Genomic DNA, 25,334 nt, shown 5'->3' with positions numbered 1-25,334 from the left:
CTGGGCGCTAGCCCGCCAGCACTTGTATCCTGCTCCCCCTCCTCCCTTTTCCATAGTATGCCGCTAGGGGGGGGCAAAGTTTCACGGAATGACGCGGTTACAACCGTGATGGTGCAACCATGTTATTCCACAAAACTCCACCCCCCAAACGGAGTACTATGGAACAGGGAGGAGAGGGAGCAGAAGAGGAGCCACAAAGTGTGTCGGCAGGCGCCCCATGCGATAGAAACGGCACTGGACACTGATGAGCTGGGCAGAGAGTAGGTCTGGAAGGAGAGCTGGGTGCACACAGACTAGGCACAGGCGGGCCAGGAAGGAGAGCCGGACGCTTGATGCTGTCCCCACACCAACCTTTTGTCTCCTTTTCTGTGACATCATCTTTGTGGGCTTGAATAAAGGCCATTTTTAATAACATCCACAAGTTCTGCTGTGCTTACCCGGGTTCAGTGGAAATGGAGGCGAACTGGGAAAAACCTAAGACGATGGGGCAGTGGAAAGAGGGTCTAAGCCGGGTACAACCCTGCAAAATTCCGGGTAAAAAATCCCGGGACAGACCTGGGATATTGTTGGAAAAAGGATATCAGATAAAAAAACAAACTGCCTTATATTGCAAATTGCAGTATTAAAAGTCTGTCACTTTGAAAAATAATTTTAATTATAATAAATCCAAATGGATCCTAAAAATGTTTAAATCTCATTAACAGGCCGTAGGGGGCTGAATGATGTATGTGTTCTCGGCAAAATCTCCCTACGGGTTTGTGTACTTGGATGTTAACGTAACACATTCAACACATGTTATACATTGCCTACTAAATGTTCTTTAATGCTGACAGTCTAAAAAATAAGGTAAGTAATTGGACTGTACACACACTTTCTGACAAGCATTCGCTTTGCTTCACATCAATTTCAACATTGCCTGCAGCATTTAGGAGCATTAACGCAATACAATACAATACAATAGAATTCTAGGGGAGCTCCAGTGAATAGAAGAAAATAAAACATTTTGTTTACGATATTTCTAGGCGTTGGTTTTTCTCAACCATGTGTATGATAAGAAACTCTTATGTGCTAAATGCCTTGGGGGGGTCATTCCGAGTTGATCGCTAGCTGCATTCGTTCGCTGTGCAGCGATGAGGCAAAAAAATGGCACTTCTGCGCATGCGTATGCGGTGCAATGCGCAGGCGCGACGTACTATTACAACGAACGATGTCGTTTCACACAGGGTCTAGCGAAGCTTTTCAGTCGCACTGCTGACCGCAGAGTGATTGACATGAAGTGGGCGTTTCTGGGTGTCAACTGACCGTTTTCAGGAAGTGTATGGAAAAACGCAGGCGTGGCAGGAAAAGCGCAGGTGTGGCTGGGCGAACGCAGGGCGTGTTTGTGACGTCAAAACAGGAACTGAACAGTCTGAAGTGATTGCAAGCGCTGAGTAGGTTTTGAGCTACTCTGAAACTGCACAAAAAAACTTTAAAATAAACTTTTGTTCAATACTAGTTTTAGTATAAACTTAGGAGCGCAACAAAAATAAATTCATATATTTATTGAATCGATTAAAATTCCTGATGTAAATCATCAAATAAAAAATCAGTATAAAAATAGGCAATTTGCCACAACAATACAGTGTAATGTCTTAATAATCACATGAACATAATATACAAATAACATTCAAAACTCTATATTAGAGTAATTATGTCCACCAATTCTATTTGACTCTGCGCTATAGTCCACCTCCAAATGTAGATCTTAATTTCTCTTGACTTTAGAGAGAGAAGTAAAGTTACCAGTAGTGACCTGATCCGGTCTTGATAATGAGGTAGAAGGCCTTATGTTATATTGCAACGTTGCTAATATTTTAATTGCATCGATTATACTCACAGTTCCGCAATATTGCAGGTTAATGTATTGGCACCACCAATAGCAAAGGATTGTTCAAGCTCCCAATATCGTGCCAGGTAGCCCACCGCTCGTAGTCGGCTGTGGATATGATCCCTGATGCTGGATTCTGCACTTTATGGGATGGATTTTCTTTATACTGGCCGTGACAAGCAGCTCACCCTGAATCGCCGCTAGTAAATGTAGCCGCAGGTCCCGGTATTCAAATGCTCAGTGGTTAGTGCAGTATAATTTATTGTAGCATTCCGCTCACCGTGGGTCGCCACTTGCAGACGAAACCACAGGTGTCGGTGATTCGATGAAGCGGCTCGGAGTGGAGACAGATGCACTATTCGGACGCTCTCCTCAGTCGCAGCGAGCGGCTCGTTGTCGGTCACTAACGATGACCGGACTTCAGGTCTCAACAGATGGCCGTATTATTCAGCTCACCATGGGTCGTCGCTTGCAGACGAAACTCCAGGTGCCGGCGGTCAGATGGAGCGGCTCAGAGTGGAGATAGATGCACTGTCCGGACACTCTCCTCAGCCGCAGCAAGCGGCTTGCTGTTAGTCACTATCAATGCCCGGACAATACACCTGTTTGTAGATGGTCATCTAGGAGGGAGAGCGCAGTTCAATAAAATGATAAGGTTTTTCAAATAAGACAGATCCACTGCATAAACCTTGACGCGTTTCTCCGCTGTCCTATTATAGCGGTTTCCTCAGAAGGTATATGGACAACTGAATTGGTAGTCCAGGTATATATCTCATGGACCAACCAATGAGAACTGATATTCAATTAATTATCACGGGTGATCTAAATCCCTGATATTAAAACTCACACAAAGCAAATAGCACTATTAGTACATTTGTTAATAAATGATCAGCAATAAGAAATAAAAATATATACATTTTAAATATATTTAAGGAACAATAGATAAATATTTTTTCCTTTATTATATATAGAAGTTTATGTTCATGTGATTATTAAGACATTACACTGTATTGTTGTGGCAAATTGCCTATTTTTATACTGATTTTTTATTTGATGATTTACATCAGGAATTTTAATCGATTCAATAAATATATGAATTTATTTTTGTTGCGCTCCTAAGTTTATACTAAAACTAGTATTGAACAAAAGTTTATTTTATGTTGTAAGGATAATACTCTAGGTTATCCAGTAGGAGCAGCATAAAGGATTGATTAGCAATTGTAATTGGTTTATATTGCGCCTGATTACAATTCAGTCGTTTCTCTGTATTGGAAAAATTGTGTACAAAAAAACTTTGTAGCAGCTCTGCGATCCTTTCGTTCGCACTTCTGTTAAGCTAAAATACACTCCCAGTGGGCGGCGGCATAGCGTTTGCACGGCTGCTAAAAACTGCTAGCGAGCGATCAACTCGGAATGACCCTCTTGTTACATAGTTACATGCAGTTTTATTATATACAGTACTATCGGTAACTGTGGGGTTGGGGGAAGGTTGAGGACATCTACAGAGTGCTTGGGAGGGCCTGTGTGCAACCTAGTAGTCAGAGTGATAGCGGTGGTGGAGGGGTTATGTGAGGCCACGCCCCTTTCCCACAAGGTCACACTCCTTTTTGGGATGCACGATAAGGTGCACACAGGGAGTCCCCACTCCACCTTCCAAAATGTTAGAGGGTATGCAGGTGCCAAAGGGCAGAGATAATGCCGCCCCCTAGACCCTGTGCCCTGGGCACCAGCACCATTACAGCCCTGACCCTATGGATAAGTTCTCATTTCATATTTCCCTGTGTCTATGACATAGCTAAAATGTTAACCTAATATAAGTGACCCACGTGTCATAACTGAATCAATCTATATGATTTCCCAAACTTGCTATTTAAAACAGAATGTCATTTTGTACACGCACCCCCAATGTGTTTCATGACTTTGTCTGGCACATACCTTATCATAGTTGTATAACAAACTGCCTCGGCTTCTAGAGAAGGGGGTTAAGTGATTACATGTCATAGTGTGTAGCTTTTACATTGACACTTTCCAGATTCTGACATCTCTCGGCAAAGAAATCACTTGTCTGTTAAAATTACTTTTAAAAAGCTGTCAAAATTGGAGGGCTTGCTGTCAGGAATAGCAGGAGAAAAACAGTAAAAAATATTATCTCCTGGTGTTACCCTCCCAGGAATACAAGCAGAGGTGCAGAATGAAACTGGAATTGGCATATAACTGTGGACGTCTTGTCATTGCTCTCTTTCAGGATAATAGAAGGGTACAGTCTGTTAATACTGAAACAAGGCCACACATATACTGTACATTATGAAAAACCATGTGATTATTATTAAGAGGCCCTTCCCCTTGTAGGGCAGATGTATTAACCTGGTGAAGGCATACGGAAGTGATAAACCAGTGATAAGTGCAAGGTGATAAACGCACCAGCCAATCAGCTCCATTATGTAAGTTAACAGCTAGCCGCTGATTGACTGGTGCGTTTATCACCACTTATCACTGGTTTATCACTTCCTAATGCCGTCTCCAGCCTTAATACATCTATTAGTTTTATATATCATTAAATGTAAGTATAGGTCTAAGGAAGTAAACTGTTGTGAGGGTTTTTTTTGGCAGCGAAGCAAAAAGGAAGACTGTTTTAGTGTCTCTCTGGGGCACACTTTGGATAAATAGACTTACAGATAGGAGTAGAATGCGTGTGGTTCATCAAATCGACAGTGTCTAGGTCGACAATGTTTAGGTCGACCACTATAGGTCGACAGTCACTAGGTCGACATGGATGGAAGGTCGACAGGGTTTCTAGGTCGACATGTGCTAGGTCGACAGGTCTAAAGGTCGGCATGAGGATTTTTTTTGTGTGTGTGTCGTTTTCTTCGTAGAGTGACCGGGATCCCAAATTAGTGCACCGCGTCCCCTCGCATGGCTCGCTTCGCTCGCCATGCTTCGGGCATGGTGCCTTCGCTCCGCTACCGCTTCGCTCGGCACACTTTACCGTTACAATCGTAGTCCACGTGGATCGTTAAGTATGAAAAAAAGAATTTTTTTTTTAAAAAAACTCATGTCGACCTTTAGACCTGTCGACCTAGCACATGTCGACCTAGAAACCCTGTCGACCTTCCATCCATGTCGACCTAGTGACTGTCAACCTATAATGGTCGACCTAAACATTGTTGACCTAGACACTGTCGATCTTCAGACCGGATCCCGAGTAGAATATGTGATGGAGTAAGGATAAAACTTAACTTTTATTATTCTGAGCAGACGAAAATGTTGCTGTGTATTACCGCAACAGTATTAAAAAAAGTATACGCTGACCCTCATAGAAGGAGTCCGGAGTTGCAAAAGCCGGGTTTCTTGTTTCTCTCTTATGAATGCACTTATGCATAACAATTCATAAGTTGATAGAGAAAACAGGAGACTTCAAACTTTCGCTTTGATTCACATTAAATATCTCACTTAAAACATAGTGGGCGTGCAGACAAATTTTCTGCCACCTACCCAACAACAAGTGAGTAACATATCGTCATATTATTATTTAATACTTTTTTTTAATACTGTTGCGGTAATACACAGCAACATTTTCGTCTGCTCAGAATAATAAAAGTTAAGTTTTATCCTTACACCATCACATATTCTACTCATATCTGTAAGTCTATTTATACAAAGTGTGCCCCAGAGAGACACTAAAACAGTCTTCCTTTTTGCTTCTCTGCAAAAAAACCCTCACAACAGTTTACTCTGAACTAATGCCCGGGAGCACCGCCAACTCTGTTCTACCGCAAAAGCCTAGCAGGCAAAGTCGGTAGCTTTACGTTGGTTATTATTCAGTCATCTATGGTATAAAAATTTGTTTCATATTGATTCACAATCTGGTCCTGTGCAGACCCCAAAACCCCAATCCATTACTATAGGTCTAAGGAAGACCAAATGATTAAAAAGTCACAATAAGCAGTATGCCCCAAATGTGTATTTGGACAGAGGGAGGAAACTGGAGTACCTTGGTCGGAATTGAACCCATGACTCCAGCACAGTGAGGCTGTGGTTTTGCTCTTGTCTGGATAAGTCAATAGAAAGCCTGGCTAGGACTGGCCAGATGTATTAAGCCTGACGGCATAAGGAAGTGATAAACCAGCGATAAGTGCAAGGTGAGAAACGCACCAGCCAATCAGCTCCTAACTGTTAATTTACATATTGGAGCTGATTGGCTGGTGCGTTTATCACCTTCCACTTATCAACGGTTTATCACTTCCTTATGCCTTCTCCAGGTTAATACATCTACCTTTGCAGTATGCTATAAATGTCTTGCTAATTTATTCTTTGTATTATTTAATGTGATCACATTAATATCCTTTAAATGCGTTCTCATCAGAAGTCAGGAAATAAATAAAAAATAAACCTTAAACTTTACCTTAACTTAATACGTATCTAAAATAGATACACTACAACTATGCGGCATTCTGCCCTGTGAAATACTGCCCTGAAGAAGAGCTGGCTGCTTGATACACAATGGCCTATGACAGTTGGATCACTGTGGACTTGGTAGACGTGGTTCCAGCGACGTTGCAGTGTAAAACTGAGTGAGCTGAGTCCAAGGTTCCGGAGCTTTGACACTCCATATATTACCTACATGCTCCAGTATCACCTCTTTATGGTAACGCCTCCATTTTTACCCTTGTGATTGATGTGTATTATAAACACTGTACAGTATGTATATTCAGCTTTTACCCTTTTTAAAAAATACATCAGTTTAGACAGTATTGCACACGGGACCTTTTTCCTTGTTTTACATATATGCTGCACTGACCACTATATGAACCACAGATGACAAAGTAAAAATAAAAAAAATAGTCCAAAAAAGTATTAATTTCCTACTTTGTTTATTTTGTATTTTTGTAAATTTTTAAACACTGATGTTTGCAAGTTAATCCACGAATATATGAACATTTTATCGTTGCAGTGTTTTGGTCAATCTCTTTGTTTTAAAAATAAAAAATTAAACCTAAACTTTACCTTAACTTAATACAAATCTAAAATAAATACACAAGACAGCTATGAGGCATTCAAAAATGCAATGTATGGTGGCAGAAGAAAGAATGGACATCAATTCAGCAACTTCTTGACTTAAAAAATAACAATACAACTTGCAATAACAACACAACTTGCAAGGGCCAACAATCCCTTCCTCAATGGCAAGCGTGTGATAACAAAGCTTGCAAGGGGTAACTACCCTTACTACCCTTATGAGACATTAAAAAATGCAATGTATGGTGGCAGAAGAAAGAATGGACATCAATTCAGCATCTTCTTGACTTACAAAACAACAACACAACTTGCAATAACAACACAACTTGCAAGGGCCAACAATCCCTTCCTCGATGGCAAGTGTGTGATAACAAAGCTTGCCTGGGGTAACTACCCTTACTACACCAGTAGGAGGTATCTGACACCAATTCCTATACACAGAGGCAGATTTAGGGGTCAGGCAACTTATAGACACATTATTAGCCACCACTCCCCCTCCCCCTCCAACCACTTCACTGTCCCTTTAATTTCCGGGCCAATCTGGATGCTTCGAGGTCATCAAAGCTGCCTCAACCTCAACCCCACTACCGGCTCCCAGAACACAATTTTCTGTCCATTGTCCAACTCCCGTCAGTTGCAAAATAAAATATAAAAAAAGAAGTTGCAATGACAAAAAAAAAAAAAGAATTACTGTTGTGTGCCAAACCCCCAGTGGGAAATCCAACAGTGCCTATACACTTATCAATCCCCCCTGGAAAATACTGACAGATGCCTAAACAAAATGACACTGACCTTCAGCACACTAAACTGTACCTGTTACATGCTTTGGTTGAAGGCTGCGCAGACCGCTTTAGTGTCTCTGTATATAGAGGTGGGGATGCAGCCTAAGAGGATTGAGGGGATCCTGATGAAGCCTGCTTGGACAGAGGAAACACGTTGATGACAGAGAGAAGAAGGGAACAGTGATCGCCATATCATTTACAGCGCCCTTTAAATATGCTTGCAAACTACTCCTGCTATACTACAACTGGAATGATTGGAAAAACGCCATCGAACAGCAAAGGTTTGAAAAAACTAGAAAACCTGCACCTGCTTATACAAATAATAATACAGTTGAAACTGACCAATATTGGAACTTTATACCAGTGGGTTTGAGTAAGATCGCTCTAGAGTGCATCACTCCCACACTCAGAGGAGGGGACCCGAGTGCAGTCTCCATGTGTGGGCCCCCTCCTCTCCCGTAGCCGTCACGCCGCTGCTAGCACTATGAGCACTGAGACTCTGGCACAGTGCCAGAGTCTACAAAGCATGCGCAGGACTCCGAAAAAATGGCCACTGCACCATTTTTTTGGGGTCCTGCGCATGCGCTGTAGACTCTGGCACTGTGTCAGAGTCTCTAGTGCGCTAGCAGCGGTGGTGCCGGCTACGGGAGAGGGGGGACGCCGGAAAGGTGCGTATAGAAGAAATGGGTGCAGAGGACTATGTGCACCGCACACACTGCACCCATTGTAGATAAGCCACTACCCACACTCCCGGAAACACATACAGTAGGGTATGCACATCCGTAACATGTTCTCTTTGTAATTACAGATGGAACCGAGATTATCTGAGGAGGCTCCATTGCAAATGAGCACTCCAGGCATGACTAGGAGATCAGTCCACCTAGTCATGCCGGGAGTGCACAGAAACGCTCCCATTCAGAGTGCCTCTGTCCAGGCGGGCAGACTGAGACGCTTTCCATTCAAGTGAATGGGTCACGTCTCCATCACGGGCGCTCGCGCCCTGTCGGAGATGGAGACACAGAGTCCTAGGTCTGCCTAGGCGGGCGTGCACAGATGGAGCAATGACTAGCGTGGCTCCATCTCTATTTGTAATGTCTTTGCCTCTAATGTGTGTACCGGTATTCGTTTTTGACAAATCATTTTTAACCCCTTAACATTTGTATAAATATTTTTTGATAAATTTACATTGAATTCATAGGAATACTATTTTGTATGTATTTATTTAAAGCAATTGCACTTTAAACATTGTACAGGTTGAGTATCCCATATCCAAATATTCCGAAATACGGAATATTCCGAAATACAGACTTTTTTGAGTGAGACTGAGATAGTGAAACCTTTGTTTTTTGATGACTCAATGTACACAAACTCAGGCTGTGTGTATAAGGTGTATATGAAACAGAAATGAATTGTGTGAATGTAGACACTTTGTTTAATGCACAAAGTTATAAAAAATATTGGCTAAAATGACCTTCAGGCTGTGTGTAAAAGGTGTATATGTAACATAAATGCATTCTGTGCTTAGACTTGGGTCCCATCACCATGATATCTCATTATGGTATGCAATTATTCCAAAATACGGAAAAATCCGATATCCAAAATACCTCTGGTCCCAAGCATTTTGGATAAGGGATACTCAACCTGTATAACAATTTTCTGTATAAGGGTAAGCACCAGAGGAACCCCTTTCTTGCACGTGTACCTGTAACAGGACTTGAAAAACTGTATGTAATAGAAAGCCAGAGGTCTTAGTTACATATATTTGCTAATTCTTACCCTTCGTTTTACATCCATCAGTAACTGGTTTTGTTCAAGATAGCACCTTGGTGCACGATATCAGTCTCTTTAATGAAGTCTCAATTACATGGCCATACAACGGGTATTATAGTTAGCTATGACGCAGATAAAGACTTCAACTGTGTCTCTTGGTCTCATATCGGGTGTGGTTCATCAAATCGACACTGTCTAGGTCGACAATGTTTAGGTCGACCACTATAGGTCGACAGTCACTAGGTCGACATAGATGGAAGGTCGACAGGGTTTCTAGGTCGACATGTGCTAGGTCGACAGGTCTAAAGGTCGACATGAGGATTATTTTTTTTTGGGTGTCGTTTTCTTCGTAGAGTGACCGGGATCCCAAATTAGTGCACCGCGTCCCCTTGCATGGCTCGCTTCGCTCGCCATGCTTCAGGCATGGTGCCTTCGCTTCGCTCGGCACACTTTACCGTTCCAATCATAGTCCACGTGGATCGTTAAGTATGAAAAACTTTAAAAAAAGAAAAAAAAAATTGAAAAACTCATGTTGACCTTTAGACCTGTCGACCTAGCACATGTCGACCTAGAAACCCTGTCAACCTTCCATCCATGTCGACCTAGTGACTGTCGACCTATAGTGGTCGACCTAAACATTGTCGACCTAGACACTGTCGATCTTCAGACCGGATCCCCTCATATCATAGGGGATTTACATAGGCAACAATTTGACCAAGACTTTTTTTATGTATCTTCCAGATGCTTTAACATCAGCCGGCTGCCTTACTAAATGGGTAAGTAACACCCTCTTATATCTCTTTTTAAATTACAACAGCATCTAAACTGTAGGGGGATTAACCTCCCCTGCCTCCCAGATTATACTTTAGCAGCAAATTATCGATAGGCATTAGGATGATTTGGAGGGGGAGATATCTTTGTGAACCGGGCTACTGAACAGGAATTTAGCCCCAACATTAATTTAATTAGTTTACTCCACAGATATCCTACCAGTCTCACTTTTTTAACCACTTAACTGACAATTTTTTCCCCCAAAAAAGCTCAGAAATTTTAATTTTTTTTTAAATGAGTGCATTTGGTGAAGAACATTAATTTAAACCTATCCAAAATGATTTTAGTAAAAAAAATATTTTTGTCAAACATTGAAACATCGATTGGAAACATGGTGACCATTGGAACATCGGTAACATCGCGATCATCACAACTTTAGATTTTAGAGCCCGGACAGCTGCCAAGTACACAGGGGAGGGTGGCTTGGGGGGCCATAATTTCCACTTACCAGCGGCTGCTATTGTCTGCAGCCGCTGCAGTTGGGGGATCTTGCCGTGCTGACCGATCATAAATGATCGGCAGCATGGCAACACTGGGGGCTGGGTGCGGGGAGGCAGAGGGACCTTCCAGAGCCTCTGACAGCAGCAGCGGAGAGAAGTTTCCCTTCCCTGCCGCTGCCAACACAGTTTATCTGATTGGTCGCATCCTGTGCAACCAGGTCAGATAAAGCACTTGCAGGCATGGTCGCATCTGATGCTACCATGCCAGGCAAGTGGTTAAATAACCCACTAATTGCCACTAACTGCTATGATTGGTGTACTATATAGAAGAGACTCCACATATCTGCCCCTCATGCTTTATTCCTACCTATTAACTCCAATCCCGTTTTTCAGGATGGGGAAACAAGTGGTGTGGTATGTTCTTACCATCCCCAGGGTTGCGTTAGTTTAGCAGTTTTGAATGATGATTATTCTTTGTTCCTTACTCTCTCCAAACTTAGAGACAGAACTTTCCTTTCCTCTACTTGTGTACTTTCAGATACTGTCGCACTTAGAACTGTCTACACTGACCTGTCCACTGGATGCTATCTTATGTCACAGACTCCTTGGGCTCCATCCCACCTCGCTTATTTACCTCCATACTAGACTAGTGACAGACCTAACTACTTAGAAGAGTGGTGTGACTAAATGGATAGACCCCTTTCCTGGGGTAGATATGCAAGTTGTGATTTATGTGTGAAATTAAACAAAAAATTGGTGTCATCATATGCTAAGATGCACTTTAAAATGCTTCATAGAGCTTTTTACATTCCCACACTAAGATGTTTGACGGGTGTCTTGGCGGACTCAAAGTGTTAAGTTATTCAGTCATTGACAGAGGACTACATACAATGTGGCTGATACCAACAGATGTGGTCAATGTTCGTGAATTTTGGCTAAAGGATCCATAACTACATAGTAAGGGACTTGGGCATAGATTATGTAGACATAGTATGAGCTTTTGAGTAGAGGCAATGGGGGTCAGTCCGAGTTGATCGGTCGCTAGCTGTTTTTAGCAGCCGTGCAAATGCTATGCCGCCTCCCACTGGGAGTGTATTTTAGCTTAGCAAAAGTCTGAACGAAAGGATCGCAGAGCGGCTACAAAATAATTTTGTGCAGTTTTCAGAGTAGCTTCAGACCTACTCAGCGCTTGCGATGACTTCAGACTGTTCAGTTCCTGTTTTGACGTCACAGACACACCCTGCGTTCGCCCAGCCACACCTGCATTTTTCCTGGCACGCCTGTGTTTTTTCTAACACTCCCAAAAAATGGTCAGTTGACACCCAGAAACGCCCACTTCATGTCAATCACTCTGCGGCCAGCAGTGCGACTGAAAAGCTTCGCTAGACCTTGTGTGAAACTACATCGGCCGTCGTGAAAGTACGTCATGCGTGCGCATTGCGGCGCATACGCATGCGCAGAAGTGCCGTTTTTTGGCATCATCGCTGGGCTGCGAACATTTTCAGCTAGCGATCAACTCGGAATGACCCCCCAATGTTCATTTCACTGATGTTCCCTAGGTTGACATAACTTTACCAAATGGAATGGATAGAATGTTCACTCGATGTTGAGGCCAGAGCTGAGAGATTTTGAAAATGTCATTGGGCTTGTGATTCTCTGACCTTGAACTGTCCTTTTCTGCTTCCTCAATAGTCAGTATTACTTTTGTTCTTGACTTTGTATATTTTTTTATAGCTTTTCTGTTCATGCAATGATCTGACTTGCACTTTAGTGACCAGGCAATACAGCCAGCATTTTAGTGACCACCAGACAATACAGATAGCATTTCGATGACCGCTATACAATACTGAGAGCATTTTAATAACTACTATACAATAGTAGGAGCATTTTAGTGACCATCAGACAATACAGAGAGCATTTTAGTGACTGACAAACAATATGGTATTTTAGCGACTGCCAAACAATATTGACAGAAATTTTGTTGGTTGGAACACCTCATGACTGTATCGTAAAAGATGATTGTTATGGTGCTTTTAGACGTTGCATTGATATATGGCTCTTTCATTAAACATATTTTTTACCATAAACAAATAAAATTGGGGGTGGGGGGTGTTCTGGACACATTTGGTATGTGCCCAATTTAGCTTATCTTAATAAATTAGAAGGTATACCTTCATACAATTATACATTAACATACACCTACCATACACCCGACAATTAAAAATCTTAACAATACAATCCTTCTTGGAGAAGGTGTGGTCAAGTCACATTAGGGATGTAGTGTACACAGCTATGGATGTCTAGCATTTCCTTTCTCCTTTTTCCTCCTCCAAAACCTTGATTGGCAGTGGTGAGTGCATGACAGTTGTTATGTAAACATTCTTTGGCTATTTGAACAAATAAAACTCAAAATGAGAATATTTAATGGTCTATATTTTACAGTTGTATAGTATTACACTTTTAATTTGTCCCCATGAAATACATAACAAGTTTAGGTTGATTTTGCATATCCATTCAGATCTGCTTACCAGTTGCATAACTTCATCCCAGTCATCTGGAGGCAAGATAGATGTTGGCAGCTCCCCCCATGCCGACTCTTCGATTTCATAAAAGGAACTACACATAGATGACATTCTTCTGAAAGTGAATTGTATTGTGTGACTCAGAACTCCCTGTCCAGTTACAGCCTCTTTCCCACTAACCTGTTACTACTCGTCTTTGCCCATGGATGCAGATCAATTCAGACAAACGTGCAGTACATTGGCGTTTCTATAATGGGTGCAGTGTTTGCGGTGCACACGGCCCCTGAGGCCCGAGGAGGCCCACACCGCACACACTGCATCCATTTCTCCTATACTTACCTTTTCAGAGTCTACAGCGCATGGCGGCCATTTTTTGGAGTCCTGCGCATGCGCTGTAGACTCTGGCACTGTGCCAGAGTCTACAGCGCTCAGAGCACTAGCAGCGGTCGCGACGGCTATGGGAGAGGAGGGGGCCCACACACGGAGTCTGCACACGGGTCCCCTCCTCTCTAGAGACGCCCCTGTTGCAGTACTATAAAAATCGCTCATTTCATCTGAAACAGCAGCTGCGTCTGGTTTAGAATGACCTCACTACTGCAGAGTTTGTTTGTTTACAGAAATGTTACAAACATAATTATTTTCGATTTTTATAATTTACTGAAGGTCATTTTAAACATTATTATTGTTGTACTTGTCTGTGTATCGACGTTTTTATTGTGTATAATAAATAGTATTTTTTACATTTAATATTCAAAGGCATTTTTAAATGGTCATACAACACAGAGAGCATGCTAATATCCACTATACAAATGCAGAGAGTTACCACCAGATTATATAGAGAGAATTTTAGTGACTGCCAGACAATACAGAAAACATTTTAGTGACAGCCAGACAATATTGACAATTTTGTGTCCGCCATACAATGCTGAGAGCATTTTAATGATCACCATACAATACTGATAACATTTTAGAGTGATTGCCATACAATGCTGAGAGCATTTTAATGATCACCATACAATACTGATAACATTTTAGAGTGATTGCCATACAATGCTGAGAGCATTTTAGTGACTACCAGACAATCGGACAGCATTTTAATAACTGCCATATAGTACAGACAGCATTTGTGTGACCACCAGATACTACAGTGAGCATTTTAGTGATCAGCTCATCATTAAATAACCTATCTAAAAAATCATCAACTTCTTCATCATCAAACCCATTTAACATAATTAGCCACTTAATAATCATTAACTTCCTCATACCCACCAATAATTAACCACTACATCATTGATTACATTTATGTTCTTCAGCCGCTAATTCTAATAAAAAGAACCACTTATTAACCCCAAGCAAAACATTAAACCAAGCATACATCAAAAACCACTCCACCCTATAATTAAACCCACATAACTTACCCCAGATACTTACAGTTACCCCTTTTTCACTAGCTCTAAAAACACGGGTAAATGTGCAGGGGTGCACATTTACCCGTTTTTTTTTCTAGTGGAAACGGCCCCCCCTGCAAATTCCCGGATCAAGTGATCCGAGAATCCTACCCGGGTAGCTTACCGGGTTGAACACGAGTTCAACTCGGTAAGCTGTGCAGTATAAACGGAAGCCGTGTCACATCCCGTTCATAGTGTATGGAAGGGCGGCGCTGGGAGATCATGTGATCTCCCAGCGCCGCCCCTGCCGCATCACCAGCAGCGTCACCAACCCGGCAATATGCCAGTTTGGTGAGCGCAGTGTAGAAGGGGGCTTTAGCACGGGTCGCAGCTGCGACCCGTGCTAGCTAGTGGAAAAGGGGTATAACTTTGCTGAACTATGGTGGTCATTCCGAGTTGATCGCAGCCAGCAACTTTTTGCTGCTGCTGCTGCGATCAACTAGTCCACGCCTATTGGGGGAGTGTATTTTAGCTTAGCAGGGCTGCGATCGCTTGTGCAGCCCTGATAAGCTTAAAAAATTTCAAGCAGATGTAGACTAGCCCTGGACATACTTACCCTGTGCGACGATCCCTGCGATGCTGGAGCCGGCTCTGACGTCAGACATCCGCCCTCCGTTCTGCTGGACACGCCTGTGTTTTCCTCACCACTCCCCGAAAACGGTCTCCATCGCTCCGGATCCACCCAGGTATGCCTTCTTCGTGTCAATCTTCTTTGCGGTCCTCTCTGCGACCGCTTCCTTCTTTAGACGCAACGTAACCCAGCGACCCCTGTCGCCGGGCAATGTTGCGCACGCGCACTGTGGCCACAGCGCATGTGCATTCCACACCCGTTTGCACCGCAGCGATAAACCGATGCGTGCGAACGGGTCGAAATGACTCCCTATGTCCATGTCCCCAATCTCCACTTACACTTACCTACTGTTTATCTTCATTGTGTGTGCAGTTTATTATCTACTGCCACAGGATTCAGGCTTATAAGGAGAAGGAATCACCGGAGAGGAGTTAGGGTGCCTCTGCCCAATACAGTGACTTAGAAGCCCCTTGAACACATGGGAAAGCAAACCGCAGGCACCCCCCTTCCATTACAATAGCCCTAGCAGCTGGTGGCAGGGGGCAGATGGTAGTCCAAATGGGCGGGGTTATGTAACTGTTAGTACTTCGGCCAGCGTGCTCCGAGCAGAGAGTAGCTCTAAGGGGCAATGTGCAGGGGTAGCGGCCCATCGCCATGACAGCATGATATGATGATGACCAACTGCCTAGCTGCCCATGCAGTCTACCATAAATCCTAAGTATTAAAGTTGTATTTCCAGTTTTCTCACAAAATTCACCAAATTCTATTTTTTTATGTATTTAGGGAGACATTGGGGCTGATAGTGTAGGGGTGTACACGCCCACATTGCACAGGCCACACGCACACAGCCCGGGTCACAGCTCCTCCCCTTCTCAGTATAGGCTCTTGAACATTTTCAGCCCCAGGTTCAAGTGTGGTCAGCTACTGTAAATCAGCTGTATTATAAGGCGCCATTATAATGGCAGCCAAGGGTGACTGGCATTTCCCTGCAGCTACCTGTGATGTCGGTGTGGTACAGTGGGAATGAGGAAAGAAAGACTTAAGCAATATCACTGGTTTTATGGAAGTCAAAATTGATATGTATTGATTCCCAATATGCCAATGACTTCTTTTCACCTCTCACTCCTAAACTAATAATTACTCTCAGGTTTGTTTTTGCACCAATACAATCTTTATTAACTAAATCATTACAATGTAACTAAAATTCTGTCCAGCTTCCTATATAATAAAAGGCTTATGCTGCTCCTCACCTCTATGGGGGGAATTCAACGGTTTTGCGCACCGATGGCCATTAGATGGCACCCGACAAAGAAATTCAAGTGCTGCTCCATTCCAGTGCGCACAGTCGCCTGCGCCGACATTACTGTTATGTTGTTCCTTCAACAGGCTGATAACTAGTATGTAAAAAACAGATTGTTTTAATATTTTTAAGTCAGTTATTTTAAGTACCACTTGGGTAAAATTTTAACCCCGTTCTCTTCCTGCACTTTTGACAATATGCTGAAGGCATGCTATATGTGCGTGTTCTATAGAGAAAGGCAGACAGTCCCACTGGAGCCATCAAAAAAGGATGTTTTTGAGATGGGATTATAATCATTTCTAGTGTTGACCTGTCGAGTACCTTTTCTGTTCTCTAATTGTGTGGGAGAAGGTGATAATAAGAACAGAGAGAAGAGGATCACCTTGTTCTCTTCTCACTGTCACTAAGCTGATAAGAGTCACTGGGCACGGACATGTTGAGGCTAGCCAAGGCTTAAGGAGAGCTCAGATTAGTGAGGAAAGGTAAAGGACAACAGTGAGCTTTGCTAACACTGTCCCCAAACCTTAGTTATACCATGTCCCCAAAAATACCCAAATTTACTATTTCCAAAATATATGTAAAACTTCCAAATTTAAGAGTATTGTTACCTTTTTCCATGATATGTTCCTAGATAGCATTATGATATATGTCCATTTTCCATCATTTATTTTACAGAGAACAAAAGTTATACTGTGTGCTTAGACAAACATCAGTGTATTGAAAAGACAGCAGTGCTTGCAGCAAACTGCACTGAAGTTCGATCAGATTTATACTAGTGAGAAGAACATATCTGATTAATACTAGAGATGAGCGGGTTCGGTTCCCTGAGAACTGAACCCCCGCGGACTTCACTACCCGAGCCCGGATCCGAGTCAGGCTCGGGTTTTCCAGCCTGACCCGGAAACCAGAACGAGGCAAAACGTCATTATCCCACTATCGGATTCTCGCAGGGTTTGGATTCCATATAAGGAGCCGTGTGTCACCGCCATTTTCACTCCGGCATTGGAGAGTGTAGAGAGAGGACATGTCTCCATCCTCAGTGTCCTTCATAAGTCCAGTGATGGTGTCTTGTGTGATGCATCAGTCCAGTCACAGTGGTGGTGTCCTCTGCTGCCATATGTCCAGTGCTGCTGTATAAGTCCAGTCCAGTGGTGCTGTGTTGTGCTGCATCAGTTCAGTGGTGGTGTATTGTGCTGCATCAGTCCAGTCACAGTGGTGGTGTCCTCTGCTGCCATATGTCCAGTACTGCTGTATAACTCCAGTCCATTGCAGAGGTGCTGTGTTGTCCTGCATCAGTCCAGTGGTGGTGTCCCTGTGCTGCTGTATATGTCCAGTGGTACTGCCGTATATGTCCAGTGATACTGCCGTATGTGTCCATTGATACTGTCGTTTCTGTCCAGCGGTACTGCCGTATAAATTCAGCGATAAGGCCGTATATGTCCAGTGGTACTGCCGTATAATTTCAGTGGTACTGTCGTATAATTCCAGTGATACTTCCGCATAATTCCAGTGGTACTGCTGTATAAATCCGGTGGTATTGGCATATAAACCGAGTCCAGTGATACTGCCGTATATGTCCAGTGGTACTGCAGTATATGTCCAGTGGTACTGCTGTATAAATCCAGTGGTACTGCTGTATAAATCTAGTCCAGTGATACTGCCGTATATGTCCAGTGGTACTGCCGTATAAATCCAGTGATACTGCCGTATATGTCCAGTGGTACTGCCGAATAATTCCAGTGATACTGCCGTATAATTCCAGTGGTAATGGCATATAAATCCAGTGATATTGCCATATAAATCCAGTCCAGTGGTACTGCCATATAAGTCCAGTGGTTCTGCCATATAATTCCAGTGACACTGCTGCATAATTGAAGTGATACTGCCGTATAATTCCAGTGGTAATGGCGTATAATTCCAGTGACACTGCCGTATAATTCCAGTGATACGGTCGTATAATTCCAGTTGTACTGGCATATAAATCCAGTGATACTGCCGTATAAATCCAGTCCAGTGGTACTGCCGTATAAGTCCAGTGGTACTGCTGTATAGTTCCAGTGATACTGCCGTATAAATCCAGTTGTACTGCCGTATAATTCCAGTGATACTGCCGCATAATTTCATTGATACTGCTGTATAATTCCAGTGGTACTGGCGAAAAAGTCCAGTTATACTGCTGTATAAATCTAGTCCAGTGGTACTGCCGTATAGATACACTGGTACTGTCATACAAATCCAGTGTTACGGCTGTATATTTCCAGTGATACTGCCATATAATTCCAGTGGTACTGCTGTAGAATTCCAGTGGTATTGGTGTATAAATCGAGTCCAGTGATACTGCCGTATAAATCCAGTGGTACTGGCATACAAATCTAGTCCAGTGATACTGCCGTATATGTCCAGTGGTACTGTCATATAAATCCAGTGATACTGTCGTATTGTAAAAATCCAGTAGTACTAACGTATAAATCCAGTCCAGTGATACTGCCGAATATGTTCAGTGGTACTGCTGAATAATTCCAATGATACTGCCATATAATTCCAGTGGTACTAGCATATAAATCCAGTGATATTGCTATCTAAATCCAGTCCAGTGGTACTGCCGTATAAGTCCACTGGTTCTGCCATATAATTCCAGTGATACTGCTGCATAACTCTAGTGATATTGCCATATAATTCCAGTGGTACTGGCGAATAATTCCTGTGAAACTGCTGTATAATTACAGTGATACTGTCATATAATTCCAGTGGTACTGGCGTATAAATCCAGTTATACTGCCATATAAATCCAGTCCAGTGGTACTGCCGTATAAATCTATTATTACTGCCATATAAGTCCAGTGTTACTCCCGTATATTTCCAGTGATACTGCCGTAAAAATTCCAGTGGTACTGCCGTATAAATCCAGTGGTACTGGCGTATAAGTCCAGTTATACTGCTGTATAAATCCAGTCCAGTGGTACTGCCGTATAAATCCATTGGTACGGTCGTATAAGTCAGTGTTACTGCCGTATATTTCCAGTGATACTGCTGTATAATTCCAGTGGTACTGCCGTATAAATCCAGTGGTTTTGGCCTATAAATCGAGTCCAGTGATACTGCCATATATTTCCAGTGATACTGCCGTATAATTCCAGTGGTACTGCCGTATAAATCCATTGGTATTGGCATATAAATTGAGTCCAGTGATACTGCCGTATATGTCCAGTGGTACTGCCGTATAAATACAGTGATACTGCCGTATATGTCCAGTGGTACTGCTGTATAAATCCAGTGGTACTGGCGTACAAATCTAGTCCAGTGATACTGCCATATATGTCCAGTGGTGGTGCTGTATAAATCCACATATACGGCCGTATATGTCGAGTGGTACTGCTGAATAATTCCAGTGATACTGCCATATAATTCCAATGGTACTGGCATATAAATTCAGTGATACGGTCGTATAAATCCAGTCCAGTGGTACTGCCGTATAAATCCAGTGTTTCTGTCATATAATTCCAGTGATCCTGCCGTATAATTCCAGTGGTACTGGCATATAAATTCAGTGATACGGTCGTATAAATCCAGTCCAGTGATCCTGACGTATAATTCCAGTGATCCTGCCGTATAATTCCAGTGGTACTGGCGTATAGTTCCAGTGGTACTGGCGTATAGTTCCAGTGATACTGTCGTATAATTCCAGTGGTACTGCCATATAAATCCAGTGATACTGCCATATAAATCCAGTCCAGTGGTACTGCCATATAATTCCATTGATACTGTCGTATAATTCCAGTGATACGGTCGTATAATTCCAGTGATACTGTCGTATAATTCCAGTGATACTGCCGTATAATTCCAGTGGAACTGGTGTGTAAATCCAGCTATACTGCCATATAAATCCAGTCCAGTGGTACTGCCATATAAATCCAGTGGAGCTGCCGTATAAATCCAGTGTTACTGCCGTATATTTCCAGTAATACTGCCATATAATTCAAGTGGTGCTGGCATATAAATCCAGTGATAAATCCAGTCCAGTGGGACTGCCGTATAAATCCAGTGGTTCTGCCATTTAATTCCAGTGATACTGCCGTATAAATCTAGTCCAGTGATACTGCCGTATATGTCAAGTGATACTGCTGTATATGTCCAGCTGTACTGCCATATAAATCCAGCGATATTGCCATATATGTCCAATGATACTGTCAATTATGTCCAGTGAAACTGCCGTATAAGTCCACTGGTACTGCCATATAAATCCAGTGGTATTGGCGTATAAATCGAATCCAGTGATACTGCCGTATATGTCCAGTGGTACTGCCGTATAAATCCAGTGATACTACTGTATATGTCCAGTGGTACTGCCGTATAAATCCAGTGGTACTGGCGTATATATCTAGTCCAGTGATACTGCCGTATATATTTCCAGTGGTACTGCTGTATAAATCCAGTGATACTGCCGTACATGTCCAGTGGTACTGCCGTATAAATCCAGTAATACTGGCGTATAAATCCAGTCCAGTGATACTGCCGTATAAATCCAGTGGTACTGTTGAATAATTCCAGTGATACTGCGGTATAATTCCAGTGATGCTGCCATATAATTCCAGTGGTACTGGCGTATAATTCCAGTGGTTCTGGCGTATAATTCCAGTGATACTGCCGTATAATTCCAGTGGTACTGCCATATAAGTCCAGTGCAGTGGTGCTGCCATATAAGTTCAGTGGTGCTGTCCTGTGCTGTATATTATTTACTCCAAATAAAGGGGTTATTAATATATAATCCAAATAATTTTCACAGGTTTGCCCTGTGTGTTGTAGAGGTACGCTCTCCTTTACCGCATATTGTTATATAGCTCCAGAAAATTAATGGATTACAAAACTTTGGAGGATAAAATAGGGAAATATCAAGAACCACTTCCTCCCAGTGCTGAATCTGCTGCCACTAGTCATGACATAGACAATGAAATGCCATCAATGTCGTCTGCCAAGGCCGATGCCCAATGTGATAGCAGAGGGCAAGTAAAATTCAAAAAGCCAAACTTCAGTAAAAAGACACAAAAAAATATATTGAAATGGTCTGAGGAGAAACGTAAACTTGCCAATATGCTATTTACGCCACGGAGTGGAAAGGAACGGCTAAGGCCCTGACCTATGTTCATGACTAGTGGTTCAGCTTCACATGACGATGGAAGCCCTCATCCTCCCACTAGAAAAATGATAAGAGTTAAGCTGGCAAAAGCACAGCAAAGAACTGTACGTTCTAAGATGGTATCACAAATCCCCAAGGAGAGTCCAAGTGTGTCGGAGGTTGCGATGCCTGACCTTTCCAACACTGGACGGTGGCTCCTTCCACCATTTGCACGCCCTCTGAAAGTGCTGGAAGTAGGACCCACAGTCCAGTTTCCGATATTCAAATTGAAGATGTCACTGTTGAAGTACACCAGGATGAGGATATGGGTGTTGCTGGCGTTTAGGAGGAAGTTGACGGTGAGGATTCTGATGGTGATGTGGTTTGTTTAAATCAGGCACCGGGGGAGACACCTGTTGTCCGTGGGATGAATAAACCCATTGTGATGCCTGGGCAAAATACCAAAAAAGCCACCTCTTCGGTGTGGAATTATTTATCCACAAATCCAGACAACAGGTGTCAAGCCGTGTGTTACCTCTGTCAATCTGTAATAAGTAGGGGTAAGGACGTTAACCACCTAGGAACATCCTCCCTTATACGTCACCTGCTGCGCATTCATCAGAAGTCAGTGTCAAGTTGTGAAACTTTGGGTAAGAGTGTAAGTAGTCCACTGACACCTAAATCTCCTCTTCCTCTTGTACCCAAGCTCATGCAAACCACACCACCAACTTCCTCAACGTCAACTTCCTCCTCAGTCAGGAACGTCAGTAGTCCTGCAGGCCATGTCACTGGCAAGACTGAGGAGTCCTCCACTAACCAGGATTCCTCCGGAGGATCCTTGAGTGGTACGCCTACTGCTGCTGTTACTGCCCCTGCTGTTGTTGCTGCTTGGAGTCGATCATCATCCCAGAGGGGAAGTCGGAAGACCACTTTTACTACTTCCAGTAAGCAATTGACTGTCCAACAGTCCTTTGTGAGGAAGATGAAATATGACAGCAGTCATCCTGTTGCAAAGCAGATAATTGAGGCCTTGATAGTTATGCTGGTGTTAGACGTGCTTCCGGTATCCGCAATTAGTTCAGTGGGACTTAGAGAATTGATGGAGGTAGTGTCCCACTGGTACCAAATCCCATCTAGGTTCCACTTCACTAGGCAGGTGATACCGAGAATGTACAGAGACGTCAGAAAATGTGTCCTCAGTGTCCTAAAAAATGCAGTTGTACCCACTGTCCACTTAACCACGGACATGTGGACAAGTGGAACAGGGCAGACTAAGGACTATATGACTGTGACAGCCCACTGGGTAGATGTATTGCTTTCCGCAGCAACAACAGCAGCGGCACCAGAAGCAGCATCTCGCCAATTTGTTCCTAGGCATGCTACGCTATGTATCACCGCTTTCCGTAAGAGGCACACCACTGACAACCTCTTACGGAAACTGAGGGATATCATCGCACAATGGCTTACCCCAATTAGACTCTCCTGGGGACTTGTGATATCGGACAACGCCACCAATATTGTGCATGCATTGCATCTCGGCAAATTCCAGCACGTCCCATGTTTTGCATATACAATTAAGTTGGTGGTGCAGAATTTTTTTTAAAAAGGACAGGGGCCTGCAGGAGATGCGGTCGGTGGGCAGAAAAAATTGCGGCCCACTTTCAACATTCAGCCACCGCGTGCCAAAGACTGGAACACCAGGAAACACTCCTGAACCTGCCCTGCCATCACCTGAAGCAAGAGGTGGTAACGAGGTGGAATTCAAAACTCTATATGCTTCAGATGATGGAGGAGCAGCAAAAGGCCATTCAATTCTATACAGCCACCTACAATATAGGCAAAGGAGAGGGAATGCACCTGACTCAAGCATAGTGGAGAATGACTTTTGTCTTGTGCAAGGTTCTCCAACCCTTCGAACTTGCCACACGTGAAGTCAGTTCAGACACTGCCAGCTTGAGTCAGGTCATTCCCCTCATTAGGCTTTTGCAGAAGCAGCTGGAGAAACTGGAGGAGCTAAGATGAAGCGATTCCGCAAAGTATGTGGGACTTGTGGATGGAGCCCTTCATTCGCTTTGCCAGGATTCAAGGGTGGTCAATCTGTTGAAATCAGAGCACTGCATTTTGGCCACCGTGTTCAATCCTAGGTTTAAAGTCTACATTGTATCTCTCTTTCCGGCGAACACAAGGCTGCAGAGGTTCAAAGACCTGCTGGTGAGAAAATTGTCAACTCAAGTGGAACCTGACCCATCAATGGCTCCTCCTTCATTTTCTCCTGCAACTGGGGCTGCAAGGAAAAGGATAAGATTTCCTAGGCCATGCGCTGGTGGGCATGCAGGGGAGTCAGGAGCGAGTGCTGACATCTGGTCCGGACTGAAGGACCTGCCAACGATTACGGACATGTCTACTGTCACTGCATAGGATTCTGTCACCATTGAAAGAATGGTGGAGGATTATATGTGTGACAGCATCCAAGTAGGCATGTCAGACAGTCCGTATGTATACTGGCAGAAAAAAAGAGGCAATTTGGATGCCCTTGCACAAATTGACTTTATTTTACCTAAGTTGCCCCCACTCCAATGTGTACTCCGAAATAGTGTTTAGTGCAGCCGGTAACCTTGTCAGCGATCGGCATCAAAATGAATTATAAATTCCTCTGGGATGACCTTTACCAGCAATTGCCTCCAGAGAGTACACAGGGACCTGTGATGGTGGATTCCAGTGGGGACGAAATAATACTCTGTGAGGAGGAGGATGTACACACTGAAAGGGGTGAGGAATCAGTGGATGAGGATGAGGTCGACATCTTGCCTCTGTAGAGCCAGTTTGTGCAAGGAGAGATTGATTGCTTCTTTTTTGGTGGGGGCCCAAACAAACCAGTAATTTCAGCCACAATTGTGTGGCAGACCCTGTCGCTGAAATGATTGGTTTGTTAAAGCGCTGAAATGATTGGTTTGTTAAAGTGTGCATGTCCTGTTTATACAACATAAGGGTTGGTGGGAGGGCCCAAGAACAATTCCATCCTGCACCTCTTTTTCTTCTTTGCATCATGTGCTGTTTGGGGACTAGTTTTTTAAAGTGCCATCCTGTCTGACACTGCCGTACAACTCAAGGGGTACTGCCATACAACTCCAGGGGTACTGCTGTATAAGTCCAGTCCAGTGGTGCGGTCTTGTGCTGCAACAGTCCAGTGCTGGTGTCTTGTGCTGCCATAAGTCCAGTGGTGGTGTCCTGTGCTGTATATTATTTACTCCAAATAAAAGCGTTACATACATTACGTATATTATTATCCAAATAATTTTTACAGGATTTGCCCTGTGTGGTGTAGGGGTAGGCTCGCCTGTGCTGCATATTATTATAATAGCTCCAAATAAAAGGTTTATTATTATCCAAAATAATTTTACAGGCCTTGTGTGTGTGGTTTAGGGGTACACTCTCCTGTGCCACCAATATTGTGCGTGTATTACATCTGGGCAAATTCCAGCACGTTCCATTGTTTTTTGTGCCGCTCACTTGTGTCGTTTAGCTTAGTCATACAGCTACCTCATTACACCTCTTTTTCTTCTTTGCATGATGTGCTGCTTGGGACCTAGTTTTTTTAAGTGCCATCCTGCCTGCAACTGCAGTGCCACTCCTAGATGGGCCAGGTGTTTGTGCCGCACATTTGTGTCGCTTAG

General features: G+C 43.3%; 1 long non-coding RNA gene across 1 annotated transcript in view; it reads right to left on the bottom strand.

The window, feature by feature from the left end:
• LOC134980509 (uncharacterized) overlaps positions 1–25,334 on the bottom strand; it is a 90,836-nt gene that overhangs the window by 41,550 nt on the left and 23,952 nt on the right. The window contains exon 2 of the long non-coding RNA XR_010190419.1: positions 7,697–7,797. This is a non-coding gene — a long non-coding RNA (uncharacterized LOC134980509). The remainder of the gene's footprint in view (positions 1–7,696; positions 7,798–25,334) is intronic.

The sequence above is a fragment of the Pseudophryne corroboree genome, chromosome 12 (genome assembly GCF_028390025.1).
Source record: "Pseudophryne corroboree isolate aPseCor3 chromosome 12, aPseCor3.hap2, whole genome shotgun sequence".
In the NCBI taxonomy this organism is placed as follows: Eukaryota; Metazoa; Chordata; class Amphibia; order Anura; family Myobatrachidae; genus Pseudophryne; species Pseudophryne corroboree.
This window is presented reverse-complemented; position numbering and strand designations above follow the sequence as displayed.